The sequence below is a fragment of the Oreochromis niloticus genome, linkage group LG3, assembly GCF_001858045.2.
Source record: "Oreochromis niloticus isolate F11D_XX linkage group LG3, O_niloticus_UMD_NMBU, whole genome shotgun sequence".
Classification (NCBI taxonomy): Eukaryota; Metazoa; Chordata; class Actinopteri; order Cichliformes; family Cichlidae; genus Oreochromis; species Oreochromis niloticus.
The window spans coordinates 29,843,319-29,860,018 of NC_031967.2; the positions used below are offsets into that span (position 1 = coordinate 29,843,319).

Sequence of the window (16,700 nt, forward strand, 5' to 3'; positions counted from 1 at the left end):
ATGCCATTTTCGCATTAACACATCATTTTCAATGCTGTAGACGCGGGGGTTCTGATCGCTGGAATTTGCGGCGAGTAAACAATTGGCCAACGTCGGGTCATTCTGTTGCGCATGAATAAAATCTGTTTTGTTTACCTCAAAAGACAGGTCCGGTGTAGCAGGTAGCATTTTATGAGACACACATTTTTCAGCTTTTTCCACAGGCAGTTCAGCTTTCTCAGGAACAGCTTCAGAACATAGAAAAGAGTCAGACAAGTCAACATCACCGTATTTGCGCTTGTGGGCGCGCGTGACAACACAGGCAGGGAAAACAGAGGGCAGACTGTCAGCAGCAGTTTCAGAAACAAAAACAAAATCGTCGACGGGGTTTTCAATTACTTCAGGGATTGGGAAAACCTTTCCGTTGGCTAGATCATTCCCCAGAATCATAGTAACCCCCTGCACGGGCAAGCGAGCGCGCACCCCGACCGTTACCGGGCCTGAAACGAGAGGTGACTGTAGGAAAACTCTGTGCAGCGGAGCTCGTAACACACTCATTTTCACTCCCCACACCAGAGCATCAGCACCACAAAACGAGCTACGTGAAAAAGGCAACGCGCTTTCCAAAATGAGAGACTGGGCAGCCCCAGTGTCACGCAGAATTACAATTGGCACGCGATCCTCCTCTTTCCCAGTCAGTGAGACGAACCCTTGTGAAATGAAAGGTCGGTAACTGCTGTCAAGACTGTCATTTCCTGGTTCATCACTGACGGGGTTAGGAGTAGAGACTGACCGAACGAAACCAACACTTTTTGGCTTTTTCAATGTGTGAATTTGCTCTTTGCGACGAAGAGACGGGCAATTAGCAATGAGATGGCCAGTATCATGGCAATAAAAGCATTCTCGGACAGACATGGGAACCTGATCAGGGCGCGTTTGACGCTTAGGAGAAACCCTCAAACTCCTCGCAGGTTTAGACAATGGAGCACATTCACGGCGCACAGCTGAAAACGTAGCGCGATGGGTTAACACAAACTCATCTGCGAGAACAGCAGCTTTAGACAACGAATCCACCTTTTGCTCATTGAGATACACAACAACATTCTCTGGAAGACAAGTTTTGAATTCTTCCAGCAGGACCAATTCTCTTAGCTGAGCGAAGTCCTTCACTTTACTTGCAGCTAACCACTTATCAAACAAGAGAGTCTTCTCCCTGGCAAACTCTACATGTGTTTGGTTGGCAGATTTTTCACATGACCGAAACTTTTGGCGATAGGCCTCAGGGACTAGCTCATAAGCCCTTAAAATAGTGGATTTCACAATTTCATAATCCAGACTGTCATCAATGGATAAGCTCGCACACACTTCCTGTGCTTTCCCCACCAGTTTACACTGCAGCAACAAGCTCCACACATCCTTGGGCCATTTCAAAGTGGTTGCGATGCGTTCAAAGGCATTAAAGTAAGAGTCAACCTCACTTTCTCTGAAAGGTGGCACTAAAGCAATTTGTTTGCTTGCATTAAATTGGTCAGGGGAGAATGGATCGGAAGATCTACTCACAATTTGGCTCACTGGGGTAGAGGTAACATTGCGTTGTCGGGAAGGATCCAGCTCCATAGCCCTTATGCGGAGATGCATCAGCTCAACTTCTTTGGTTTTAGCCTCAAGCTCCACCTCTTTCAGGCGCAGGGCGAGCCTAAGATCCTCCGTAACCAATCCTGGTAAGTGTCCGGCTGGGCTAATGTTTGGGATCTGAATGGCAGCAGGAGCCTCCGCCCCTGGCGTCATCCGTCCACTGGCAGCTTGTGGGATGGTTGCAGCAGCTTCTGCTCCCGCATCCACCACCAAACCTCCAGTTGCCTCAACCGGCCGAGGTTTCGACTTCACAATTACCCCTTTATCCAACAGCTGTGCTGTCAGACACTGCTTAATTTCTGCCTTTTTGGCATTCAAAGGCACACTAACGTTAAACAAATTTGCCACCAACAACAAATCTGCCTTTGTGCACCGATCCAACTTGTCCATGGTGGGTTGTTGTGCAAAATCATCCACGTCAAAAGTCATTGTGACTAGATTACCCCCAACACTACAAGAAAACTGCCAACCAAAAACCGCAGACAACCCACAAAACACAATGAGCAAAAAGAATGGCAAAAGAAAAGAGCGGACGAGCCCCCACTTTATGTTACGCCCCAGTCTAGGGGTACCGGAACGTAACATAAGTTTGAAAAGATGGCCCCGCCCTGGTCCCCAAAACCATACACAGAGAAAACCAATTTCTTAATGAATGGTGGTTTATTTTTGCTACACTGGAAATAAAGAAGCTCAGGGGTGAACAAAGGCCAAAATAACAAACAAAACAAGCTAAGTCAGGAGGAGGTGCTGTCTAAACCCTATGTGAAACCAAACCAAACAAAAGACAAGCGCTACACCTTACTCCCTGACCGTGATAAACAGGAGAAAACAACGCAAGGAAACACAACAGGCAGCTCACCCCTTCGGTTCCAGTGCTATTTACAAAGTGCTATTTACAGTGAAAACGAATGTACACACTATATACAAAACTGAGAAAACCGCAAAAAGGCACAGGCACAAATGTCATGGGTTTTGGAGGCCAGGGTCAGGTCTGCTGCTGCTGCTGTCAGTGGCTGCCCCCGGGACAACTGCTGGTGAGGGATTTGAATGTAGCCACATGATCAGGGGACCAATCAGCCGCCAGCTCATCCACTCAGGGACCTGCAAAGACTTAAAGACACAGACACAAAGAAACCCAGCCACCAAATCAAAATATGGCCAGGGCCATAACAGTTTGTAAAGAATAATGGGAGAAGTCAATCTGTAACTGTGTTCCATTTAACAGTAATTTGTGCAAACTTTACATCCCAATACTTGTTGTTGGTTTGTGTGTGATTGTTATCAATGACACACAGTTTGATGAGATTTTTCTACAAACCACTGGACCAACCGGTCCGGACCCAGCTAGGCCCTGATGGTTGCCCTCGCTCGATTTCCCCAGGGTGACTGTAGCTGTTGCATTGTAAAATCTAATTAGTTCCCAGAACGGTATGTTATTTGAAATCTATATGAAACAATGAAACATTTATTTTTTTAAATATTTTTTATTAATTTTTAATTAATTGTTCAAATTAGTCTGACACAGAAAGTGTCACAGAAATCATAATAAGGTTTCTTTGGACAGTACATATCCAAGATAAATGATCATAATTATAATATTTCTGACAGAGTCTAAATTCAATTGAAATCAATCTTGAATCAGGACCTTGTAAATCAGAATTGAATTATTTTTGTTAAGAAATCATCAGACACCCAGGCCGAATGCCAGTATCTGAACTGAATAACCTTAAATGTAAAAAAAGTAAATGAATAAATGATTATTGGGATAACATGTTCATCAACGTTAATTGAACAATTCGAGAGGAATGTGATGTTAATCTGTATTTGCCTGTTTTTGTGTTTCTTCTCTTGGTTTCTCTTTCCTTTTCTTAGACTTTTAAGGGGAGGGGTGCACACCAGCAGTTTTCTTGGTTTTTCTCTTTCCCCCCTCTTATACAGGTTGAAGTATATGTTTTCAAAAAACTTGCAAAATCAAAGTCAATGAATAAATGATTATTGGGATAACATGTTCATCAACGTTAATTGAACAATTCAAGAGGAACGTGATGTTACAGTATAGTATGAGGGGCCGTACAAGCCAAAATTCATTCTTTCACTCTCACATACATATATTTTCACATATTTCCATAAGTGCTCTAACATTTTCGGAGATGCCTGTTCTTCTTTCACACACATATATATTTTCACTCTCACATACATACATTTTCACTCTCACACACATACATTTTCACTCTCACACACATACATTCTTCTTTCACACACATATATATTTTCACTCTCACATACATATATTTTCACTCTCACACACATACATTCTTCTTTCACACACACATATATTTTCACTCTCACATACATATATTTTCACTCTCACACACATATATTTTCACTCTCACACACATACATTCTTCTTTCACACACATATATATTTTCACTCTCACACACATACATTCTTCTTTCACACACATATACATTTTCACTCTCACATACATATATTTTCACTCTAACATACATACATTTTCATTTATGCATTCCTACATTTTGCTCTCATTTACATGCATTCAATATGCATTTAATCTCACAAATAATATATGTATGTAAGCAGAGAATGCATACATGTCAGAAGAAAATATATGTATGTGAATGAAACAGTATAGTGGAAACGGAAGGCTGGGTGTCTGTACCGCTGTGATTGGCTGAGAAGCACGCGCGGGTCACTTTCAAGTGTCTGACAGCATTGAGGGGGGAGAAGAAACTCGAGTTCTTCAGCAAGCTATCGGGGTGTTAAGAAATATTTTATCATCTCCTGAAACGGTCACATCGTTGTCCTCGTCACTTGATCGAGATGGGACGGGCTCAACTTTTTTTTTTACGTGCGCTCAGAATAATGGCACAAAAATAACGCCACAGTAACCCAGAAAGAGTAATATTTCAAACTCCGCCACTCTGTGCTTCTCTGCCACTGCCTCGTTTGAGTTTTGGACGAAATGGATTCTGGGATATTGCATTTCGTCATTTCGAGCTGATTGGAGACCAGAACAGCCAATCAGATATTTTTGCATCCAAGTCTGTGATTGGCTGGTTTTGTGGCACAAAAATAACGCCATAGGTCACAAAATAAACTTTTAAGATATTTTCATGCAAGAATGGTGTTGTGTAAACTTCAAATATCTGCTTGATTCATCAAGACATCACATATTTCCATAAGTGCTCTAACATTTTCGGAGATGCCTGTTACCTATGGCCTTATTTTTGTCCCACTATTCTGAGCGCACGTAAAAAAAATTTGAGCGCACGTAAAAAATAGTTTGCAGGTGCAAGTGTTGCATTTTGAGGAGAAATTTATTTTGAGCGAAGAAAAGCTGAATTTGAGCGAACAAAATTCATTGCCGCGTGCAAAAAATGTATTTCAGTGTTTGCTATTATCCATACACACACACAATAGCAGCCCCTCTCGCTCAGTTTTTGTATTTGCGCTCACGCTCTCAACATTTCTGCCCGTGCGCGCTCAACTCTTTGTGTACGCTGTTATATTGTGCCACAAAACCACAATATAACAGATGGTGATTTTTCATTCTTATGTTTGTTTGTTTTTGTAATGGTATAAACAATGAAAGGTGGTGGATTAGCCAATTGGTCATGATCAACTCTGGGCTGGACCAATTACAATACATCCGTATTGAGAGGAAAAAGAACGCGATTAGTCCCGTACTTCAGCTAGAATGAAAAAAGACAAAGCTGGAGTTATTCTGTCTTTACGTTGCACAGCTGCCTCTTCTCCCCTCATTCTCTCTCCCTCCCTCCCTCTCCTGTTGCTACTTCAATCATGAAACCGATCAATGATCAGCTGATCGTCTTTCTTGTTTGTTTATCTCCCACTTTGCGCCAGAAAGAGGAAACCAGCGGGTGTCGCGCTAAACAACAGCAGCACGTTCAAGCTTGATAAGCTGTTAGAATTTATTTAAAATTAATTTCTAGTATCAGCTGATGTTTGCTGGAGCCAGAGCTGTAAAAACTGCTGCTCATGGTATCGGTTTGGAAACATGAAGGTGATACAAATCATGCATATATACCAACAAGACAGTGTACATCACTGTCACAACAGCGTTTGTTTTAGTTCAAAGGCTTTATGGTTTTTCCTATAATACCTGGTGGTGTAGTCGGTGATTTTTTTGTCAGTTGAGCTTTATATATTATGTTTAACCCGAGTGACCACCCGGTCAGCTGGTGGGTAACTATGGCGTTATTTTTGTGCCACTATTCTGAGCGCACGTAAAAAAAAAAGTTGAGCCCGTCCCATCTCGATCAAGTGACGAGGACAACGATGTGACCGTTTCAGGAGATGATAAAATATTTCTTAACACCCCGATAGCTTGCTGAAGAACTCGAGTTTCTTCTCCCCCCTCAATGCTGTCAGACACTTGAAAGTGACCCGCGCGTGCTTCTCAGCCAATCACAGCGGTACAGACACCCAGCCTTCCGTTTCCATTAAACTCCTTCCGTTTCCACTATACTCTTTCATTCACATACATTATTCTCTTGCATACATATATTTTCTTCTGACATGTATGCATTCTCTTCTTACATACATATATTATTTGTGAGATTAAATGCATATTGAATGCATGTAAATGAGAGCAAAATGTAGGAATGCATAAATGAAAATGTATGTATGTGAGAGTGAAAATATATGTATGTGAGAGTGAAAATATATGTGTGTGAAAGAAGAATGTATGTGTGTGAGAGTGAAAATATATGTGTGTGAGAGTGAAAATATATGTATGTGAGAGTGAAAATATATGTGTGTGAGAGTGAAAATATATGTGTGTGAAAGAAGAATGTATGTGTGTGAGAGTGAAAGAATGAATTTTGGCTTGTACGGCCCCTCATAGTATAGACAAAAACCTGCAGGTGTGGCATGGTGGCCAAGTGGCAAGGTGTTGGTCTTGTAAACCAGAGATCATGGGTTCAATCCCCATCCGTGCCTTTAGTACGAGCTGAAATCCCACAGTAATTAAAAACCTATTTGATTCTATGCTTGGGTGAACAAGTTGCTTTGAGTGGGGCAAACACTCTGCTCCCAATAACCAGAAACACTGAACAGAGCTTTAGACATGACTCTGGTGCCACAACATCACTGTTGTTGGCGCTTTACTCACAGGTTTATATATTTAACAGAATATAACACACGTTATGAGGAGTCAAAGTGGACGATCCAAACAGGATATCTGACAACAGGAGACATTTACAAATGCATATTTACACTGATAATTCATATTGATCTTAATATTAACATTAAAAAAATGTTTTATACAATAAACGGAAAGGAGAGTCTTCCAGTGGGACGATCATTTTTGTAACTGTTCACCCAAACACTTTTTCTATATTTCTAAAAAACAAACACACAAAAAACTAACAACAAGTTTTGGGATGTACAGAGTTTGTACACATTACTGTTAACAAGAACATACAAACACTCATCTAAAAAAAAGTTAATTGGACAATAGTTTAAATGCTCGTGCTACATGTTTATTGAGATTGTCTGTCTGTGACGGTATCTTCTCCCACGTCTGGGGACACCGAAGGCCTTGTGGGGTCTCCTGCGTCTGCGAACGGGGCGAGAAGACCTCGCATATCTGCGTCTGTGTCCACACGGCATTGTCAGTACACGTGACCTGCTCCGTGTCATGGATTCTATTTATGGACTCACCTGACAACATTAGTGATGCCGGTTCACGCCAGATTTGAAATAAAATGTGCAGCAAATCAGCTGATTCCCAAATCACATCGTGTTGTGGAATTGGATTACGTACGTGTTACATAGTTACTTGAGCATTTCTACTTGATGGAACCAGCAAGGAAGAGAAGATTTTCCCCTGTCTGGCAACATTTTGATCTCATCTCTCCTAATAAAGTATCCACACAGTATATCACAAATGGCCTGTATTTATATAGCGCTTTAATAGTCCCTAAGGACCTCAAAGCGCTTTACATATCCAGTCATCCACCCATTCACACACTGGTGATGGCAAGCTACATTGTAGCCACAGCCACCCTGGGGCGCACTGACAGAGGCGAGGCTGCCGGACACTGGCGCCACCGGGCCCTCTGACCACCACCAGTAGGCAACGGGTGAAGTGTCTTGCCCAAGGACACAACGACTGAGACTGTCCAAGCCGGGGCTCGAACCGGCAACCTTCCGATTACAAGGCGAACTCTTGAGCCATGATCGCCCTGATAAGTAATGATAAGTACCATAATATAAAAAAACAACACCACAGATTCCTATAATCTGATTTCTGTCTTTTAGTTTATTAAAGAGTGAAGCTCCACACACTAGTTTCTGTCATTATCCAACACGATCTCACTCCCAAAGCGTAAAAGTTTACGCCAGAGGTTCCCAAAGTGTGGGGCCCGCCCCCTAGGGGGGGCGCAGAGCCATTGCAGGGGGGGCGCGGTATGAAAAAAAAAAAAAAAAAAAAGAGCGCTTGGACACTGTGGACAGGTTTTTGACGGGGCTCCCACACAAACGCAAAGCAGGAGATGAAGCATCGCCAAATATGTTTCCAAACCAACTTCCTTCCAAGCCAAAGACAGGAAAATATGGTGAAGCATATCTTCCCTTTGGCTTCACCTGCACAAGTGCCAAGGTAGGCCTCCCCTGCAAAATTAGTTTCCCTGCGTCGGGAGCAGCGCTGGGCTCCCAAATCACGGACAAACAGTATCCCACATTCTTGATTTTTAGTTCACAAACACTTCTTGTAATAACTAACTACTCCTGACATTTTGGAGATGTTAGCTCTTTATGCAGTAAAGTTACAGTGGGATACAAATAATATCAGGCTGATCCTGCCGTAATTTGTTCCCCCGGTTCAAATCACGGATAAACAGTATCCCACAGCTGTTTTTGTTTTTGAACCCATTTTGCACAGAGAGGCATTTTTTGAAAAATGTATTGATAGCAATGTTGAATATTATTACACAGGAAAAAAACAACTACACGTAAAATAATTACACCGTGACGCCTCTGCCTTTCTAAATGGAGGGACAGTAACTGCGTGTGTGTATGTAAGCGTGTAAAACCTGCAGATAGTCAGATTAACAGTATTTTGTCTCTATCTGCCATTCTGCAATTCATCTCATGTAAACAATAACGTGGCGCACAGCGTGACGTGAATAGAGGCACATACCTTTGACGTTGCGTGACGAACTCTGTAATCCTCGTCCACACATAAACGCAAAAAAGGAGTTTTAAATAATCTCCGTTTTCGGTGAATCGCAACGCCGTTTACGTGTTGACGAAAGGCCCAAACGCATAGAAACAGCTGAGTTTTCAAAAATACCCGTGTAAGTGTGGACGCAGCGAGTTAGTAGTGTATTTTATTACCACCTGTAATTTATTGCCGTTTACTTGTATTTGCTTAATTGTTTACTAAATGTTTGAGGTGTGAAATAAACCGCAATGGAGTTTGTAAACAAAATGGGTGTGTGTGTTTGGAGGATGTGTTTGTGTGTGTGTGTGTGTGGGGGGGGCGAACATTTCTCTTGTAAAAAAGGGGGGCCTGGCAAAAAAAAGTTTGGGAACCACTGGTTTACGCCAGGTGACAAATCGTCAACATATTACGTTTTCGGGCACCCAACACGTTCCTAAATGACGAGATCGGAAAAATGAGGAAATATGAGAACCGTTTGGAATCAATCTACACATGTTTGCTCTTTTTCTTAAAATCGCTTGGGAAAACACTATTTAACGTCATTAAAGTGCTGATTAAAGGTAGGGTAGGCTTAGGGCTGGAATACAGGGCTGGAACGTCTATTACCGCGGGACCGTCATTCCACTGGATTTCATCCATAACCCACCGCTTACCATAAGAACGCGGAAGGTCACCTTTCGCGTTCCCCAGGAACGCCGCGGGACGTGACAAAACGTCGGGATGTTACGCCTCAGGAGTGACAACGTTCTGCCTTATCCAGATGTACATAATCATGATTGCACAGTTAGACAATCATACCAAAACTCCTGATAGTTTCCACTTTCTCTTTCGTATCAGACATACTGAGACAATATTCGGGATAAATAACCATGAAAACAATTTATTTATTCAGTTTAGAGGTTTACACATCACATCATTATAATCATTGAGCCTGTTTCACTTGAATCGTCCACTTGATGGCGCAGAAGAGCAAATGAATCAATGAATTCAAACCATGAGTCGACCAGTTGGATGGAAAGCTTCAGTTCATCACGAGGCTTCATCTCACCATCACTAGGTACAGCCTATGCTCAGTGATGTATGCAGTGCTTAAAGGTTTTAAATCACCTTGTGTTGAACTCGGAGCTGAAGCTGGAGTGATAGCGTGTTCATTTGTTTATTTTCTTTCTTCAAACTGCAGATCTGACTGAGTCATTTGAACCCTTTATGAAGAATCTTGATAGGCAAAAAGCGATCAAAGCAGAGGTATGAGGTCATAGATTGTGGTGCAGAGCTGCGTTCAGCCATGCAAACACATGCAAAGTTTCATGCCTGAAGCAAATAGTTTGCTGACATCTGGGTACTTTTTCCTTTTGTATAAATGCATATTAAAAAAATAAATAAATTAGACAATATTCAAAAAACTTAATCGAGAACAGGCACAGTATTTCACTCCCTGCATGGACGCTTTGCTAAACCTGATCATGTCTCTGCTGGAGCTGTGCTTTAGGTGTTTAACAAGCTATAATTGAGCAATGTTTTCATAGCTTTGGTTTTGCTTAAAATGTTCGTATTCAAATGGACTCATTAGCTGTGGTTCAGCAATAATGAGCAATGAACTACTTGTTTTGTATACCAAAGCAGTTGTGCTATTGTAACGGCGAACTGGACTGCTGAGCCAGTAGATTAAAAATTTGCCAGTTTTGGATTTGAATTCAAAATTTGAAGCCAACACCTGAAAAAAGTCTTCCACACATTTATTATCGCAGCAAGCTGACACTGTGTGTGTTTAAAACTACAAAGCAGAGATGTTGACCCCATAAGATGCAGTCAGCAGCCTTAGCTCTGTTAGACCAGTAGGTGTGCAGGAGCCCTGTTTTTAAATGATGTCATTACATGTGTTGTGTTTGAACCTTGGTTCAAACACAACCTTTGGTTATTTACTTGCTTTGTTTGTTGTTGCGTTCTCAATAATAATAATTCTCTGTAATGATAAATATTTTCTTTCAGTGTCTGTTTTCTGTGACCTTTTGAATGAAAGGAGGAAAGCACAATAAATGTGACCTTTGAGAGGAAATCTATCTGTATTTAACATTTATAAGTGTGCTTTCTTACTTAAAGTGTAATGAGCTTTATATTCAATATTTTATTCTTATTTTTGTATCTTTAAGGTCTTGAGCATCAAGTGGTGTTACTTCTCTCTCACTTAATTTTCACATGTCATATGAAGTGATAAACCTTCCACTGAAATGCTTTGCCTAACAGAAGAGAGAGAGATAAAAAGGAGCTGTGACTCCCTCAAGGTTTTGCAAATTATGATATTTAAATTTTTTTATCAACTTCAAACATATTCCGTAACAGGACAGACACCAGGAGGTCCAAACGTCTAGTCCAACTCTTATACATTTATGGTAATGTGGATGACATCTGAAAAAAGAGGATTTTAAATGGTTTTAATATGGGTGTGGCATGACTGCTGTAGGCTACACAACTCATGATATGTAGTCATGAAATGTTTTCTGTCAGCAGTAGTTGATGTGAGCACGCCTGCAGGCACGTAAATGACAGCAGCACAAGCTTCTGCGTGTGCTTTGCATGCAGGTAAATAGTCACATTGAGACAGAAGGCATCAATTATGTTTTTTTCTTATTGAATGTGAAACCGTATATACATGGGTGTATTTTGAGTCCAGTGTGGACACAACCTTTTTCTGATTTCGGTTAATGCTGATCCCCACCAAACTTTTCAAACCTACTCAGTTCAATTCCATTAAGTTTTATTTATATTGCTCCAAATCACAACAACAGTCACCTCAAGGCGCCTATTATTATATTGTACATTATACTGTAAGGTAAAGGCCCTACAATAGTACAGAGAAAATAGTGCAGAAAAAAACCAGACAATCAGACAACCCCACCTTTTAGCACTTGGCAACAGTGGGAAGGAAAAACTGCCTTGTAACAGGAAGAAACTTCCAGCAGAACCAGGCTGCATTCACTGTTTCTCTCAAATGTGCTGCAATCTCAGCCTAGATTTATTTGTAATTAGTAATTATAAACCTATTTCTAATCGGCCATTCCTCAGTGAAACATTTGAAAAATGTTTACAAACAACTAAATAAGCAATTTTCAACTTATTGACTTTATAAGTGCCAGTTAGGGTTCAGATTGAATCATAGCACAGAAACAGGTCAGTGACCTAAAGATCAAAAGTGATTCACAGAAAGTCTCATTCTCATTCTTGGGTGATCTCATTGCTGCTTTTGACTCCGTGCATCATGACATTTTTATTCAAAGGCTTCATGACTCAGTTGTTTTAACAGGTCAGGTTCTTGACTAGCTCTCATTGTATCTACAGGGAGTGCAGAATTATTAGGCAAATGAGTATTTTGTCCACATCATCCTCTTCATGCATGTTGTCTTACTCCAAGCTGTATAGGCTCGAAAGCCTACTACCAATTAAGCATATTAGGTGATGTGCATCTCTGTAATGAGAAGGGGTGTGGTCTAATGACATCAACACCCTATATCAGGTGTGCATAATTATTAGGCAACTTCCTTTCCTTTGGCAAAATGGGTCAAAAGAAGGACTTGACAGGCTCAGAAAAGTCAAAAATAGTGAGATATCTTGCAGAGGGATGCAGCAGTCTTAAAATTGCAAAGCTTCTGAAGCGTGATCATCGAACAATCAAGCGTTTCATTCAAAATAGTCAACAGGGTCGCAAGAAGCGTGTGGAAAAACCAAGGCGCAAAATAACTGCCCATGAACTGAGAAAAGTCAAGCGTGCAGCTGCCAAGATGCCACTTGCCACCAGTTTGGCCATATTTCAGAGCTGCAACATCACTGGAGTGCCCAAAAGCACAAGGTGTGCAATACTCAGAGACATGGCCAAGGTAAGAAAGGCTGAAAGACGACCACCACTGAACAAGACACACAAGCTGAAACGTCAAGACTGGGCCAAGAAATATCTCAAGACTGATTTTTCTAAGGTTTTATGGACTGATGAAATGAGAGTGAGTCTTGATGGGCCAGATGGATGGGCCCGTGGCTGGATTGGTAAAGGGCAGAGAGCTCCAGTCCGACTCAGACGCCAGCAAGGTGGAGGTGGAGTACTGGTTTGGGCTGGTATCATCAAAGATGAGCTTGTGGGGCCTTTTCGGGTTGAGGATGGAGTCAAGCTCAACTCCCAGTCCTACTGCCAGTTTCTGGAAGACACTTTCTTCAAGCAGTGGTACAGGAAGAAGTCTGCATCCTTCAAGAAAAACGTGATTTTCATGCAGGACAATGCTCCATCACACGCGCCCAAGTACTCCACAGCGTGGCTGGCAAGAAAGGGTATAAAAGAAGAAAAACTAATGACATGGCCTCCTTGTTCACCTGATCTGAACCCCATTGAGAACCTGTGGTCCATCATCAAATGTGAGATTTACAAGGAGGGAAAACAGTACACCTCTCTGAACAGTGTCTGGGAGGCTGTGGTTGCTGCTGCACGCAATGTTGATGGTGAACAGATCAAAACACTGACAGAATCCATGGATGGCAGGCTTTTGAGTGTCCTTGCAAAGAAAGGTGGCTATATTGGTCGCTGATTTGTTTTTGTTTTGTTTTTGAATGTCAGAAATGTATATTTGTGAATGTGGAGATGTTATATTGGTTTCACTGGTAAAAATAAATAATTGAAATGGGTATATATTTGTTTTTTGTTAAGTTGCCTAATAATTCTGCACAGTAATAGTCACCTGCACACACAGATATCCCCCTAAAATAGCTAAAACTAAAAACAAACTAAAAACTACTTCCAAAAACATTCAGCTTTGATATTAATGAGTTTTTTGGGTTCACTGAGAACATGGTTGTTGTTCAATAATAAGATTATTCCTCAAAAATACAACTTGCCTAATAATTCTGCACTCCCTGTATTCTATCATATGTTATCCTATGCCTGTAATCGAAATGAGTGAATCATTATACTGCTGTAAGCCGCATCATACTTCTTATTATAGAGAGTATAATCATTATGTAGTTTTAGTTTGCATTATACTTCTGAATTAGAAGAAGGTGATAACTATTAGATTTATTAAACTGATTTGTATTACATTAGACTGCTGATTTATTGTGAATGAATGATATTCAGGGCTCGCAAAATTTCAAAATCCCTGGTAGCCCTTCGGGCAGGCACTCTTCAGTTTGTGGTAGCCCAAAATAAATTTAAGTAGCCCGAATAAAAAAAGAGAGCAATTTTTTGATTGATGTTTTGTTTCGGAAACAAAACATTAATCAAAAATTGTTGAAACACAAATTACAACATTGTATAAAAATTACAATCATCAACTCAAATACTTGGTTCTAATTGAACAGAAATTTCTATGAACTTGTAAGAACTGTGTAGACCATGAATCAGTCTGTGTCAGATCCTGAATTTGAAATTTCCACTGAAGTCACGGGTAAGAGATAAGTGAAACCAAGATCTAGGACATTTTTTTTTGAAGTTTGCAAAGACTGCTAAATTTTAATAATAATAATATTATTATTATTATTAATAATAATAATAATAATAATAATGCATTGGATTTATATAGCGCTTTTCAAGGCACCCAAAGCGCTTTACAATGCCATTATTCATTCACGCTCACATTCATACACTGGTGGAGGCAAGCATTTCTTGCATTTCTCACGGGTTCTAATGGGGGTCTTTCTTAAAATTACTGGTCCCAGTAACAAAGGCGCTTGTCGACTCAGAAATCGAGGGAAAACCAACAACACACCCGGCAGAACATTATGTTATTTACAGGGGTGCACATAAGTGGTCCGCAGGTGCGCATTTGCTGTCAAAATAAAAGACGCGCACCAGATAAGAAGTTGCAACGCGCGTTTGCGTACATATTAAAGGCACTGTTTTTGTCCGCTAGAGTGGGATTTTCACGGCATATTCTGCACCACATCTCTGTGCGTTCATCACTTGTTTGAAGCCAGCTCACCTCCTGCAACCACTTTTCCGAGTATACGCGCTTCTTTTGCGGTTCGGACTCCTTCTGACGTTTCTTTGGAGGTGGAGGAACAGCAAAGTAATTGCTTAAAGGAGCTTGCTTCTTCATCTTTAAGAGTTCTAAACAAATGTCTGTCCTCCTCCAGAAAATCTTATGTACGCAAACGCGCGTTGCAACTTCTTATCTGGTGCGCGTTTTTTTTATTTTGACAGCTGCGGACCACTTATGTGCACCCCTGGTTATTTAGCTTGTCATATTCCAGCCACAGAAATTCTTTTGTCCATGAAACCATAAAGCTGCACTTTCTTTTTGCCTCATAGTCTGATTTGTCATAACTTTTCCGTTTTGTGGTAGGCTTTTCTTTGGCGGTCACTTCTTCACCCTGACTTGTCTTATTTGGCTCAGCAGAACTAAAATATATATCCTGCTGCTTTTACACACGCACTCACATAGCGCTCAGCGATTCTCTGCGCGATCAACCTCTCACATGTTTAAGCTTGCTGTGGGAGATTTCACTTGTCAGGTTTGAATAGTAAGCTAATGAGTGATAAGACGATGTCAGAGCAATTGGTGCGCAATTAATTGTCACTCACCAATCAGTGCTGCAGCTCTCTACACACAGTCCGCGCGATCGCAAAGTGAAAGCAAAAAACAAGCGCAAATTCAAACGCGATTTCACTATGTCACATATTGACAGTGGTTCCCCGATGCCAATGACACAATTACTCAGCTACATTTCCGAAAGAATGCAAAAGCAATGACATATATTTTTCCTTCCTATGATAGCCCGACGGGCAGGGCTGAGCAGTAGCGGTTTTAGATACGGGCGACACGGGCGGTTGCCCGGGGCGGCATCACGGGCATCGGCAAAAAAAAAAAAAAAAAAAAAATTGCTCGTATTCATGCTGCCCCGACATCATGCCAGCGCATATTGGGAATGGCATAGGCACCGATCGGTTTTCTATCGCCCATTTGCTGGGAGTAAGGGCGCCCTCCGTTTGCGAGGTGCGCCTGCTGCTTGCGGCACAGGGAGGAGAGGGCGGGGCGGCGGGGGATTCTCTGGGTGGCTGGAGCAACATCTAATAACCAACTTGCAAAATAAAACAAAATAAAAACAAACCAACAACACGAAAACAGCAGACATTATGATACAGACTTATAATTTGCACCGATATTTTTTTGAAATTCTATAGGCGAAAAGTGAGCGCGAGAGCCCTCGGTGCGCCTGCTCGCTGCTGAAGTCAAAGTAAACTTTATTGTCATCTCCGCTACATACAGTCCAGTATACAGAGAGACGAGACGACGAGGCTCCAGTTACAGCAGTGCAAGTAAACAAACAACAAATATAAGAAGAGTAAGAAAATAAATATACACTTTAGGACTCGGGGTAAAGGGATCAATAACAATTTAAAATGTATATTTTATATTTTGTTGATTTAAAGTCTCACACACAACCCGTTTTTAAAGTTTAAAAAAAAGAGAAAAGAAGAGGAGTGTAGCGACTTCCACAGTCGCTAGAGGCCGGGGACTGAGCCTGCCTATTTGCCTGACGCGCTGTCAACTTTACGCAATAATGCGAGAGGTGGAATTGCTTGCTTGTTTATTAAAGTGCTTGAAAAGTTTACAGAGCAATGTGATCAGCTCGCGATTCAAACTCTTAAAACATCACAGCTCTAATGCAACAAGGGGAAACTCGTTGTGCTGCATTCAACAAAAACTACAGCTACCCAGCCCTCCTCTCTGTCAAAATCAAACCAGTGAAAGACAGACTGACAACGCCCTCTTAATGTCCCACGTGACTCTCGTTACACATCACCATAGCCAAACAAATGAAAACCCAGTGATCATTAAAATTCAATACATTTAATTATGGCTCCTACAAGGAGAAACGAGCAAAAGATACAGGTAA

General features: G+C 41.3%; 1 non-coding gene across 1 annotated transcript; it reads left to right on the top strand.

Annotated features, from left to right (window-relative positions):
• Nucleotides 1-6,526: 6,526 nt before the first annotated feature.
• trnat-ugu (transfer RNA threonine (anticodon UGU)) lies at nucleotides 6,527-6,598 on the top strand. Its single transcript has one exon. It is a non-coding gene; the product is annotated as a tRNA-Thr (tRNA).
• The last annotated feature ends 10,102 nt before the right edge of the window (nucleotides 6,599-16,700 follow it).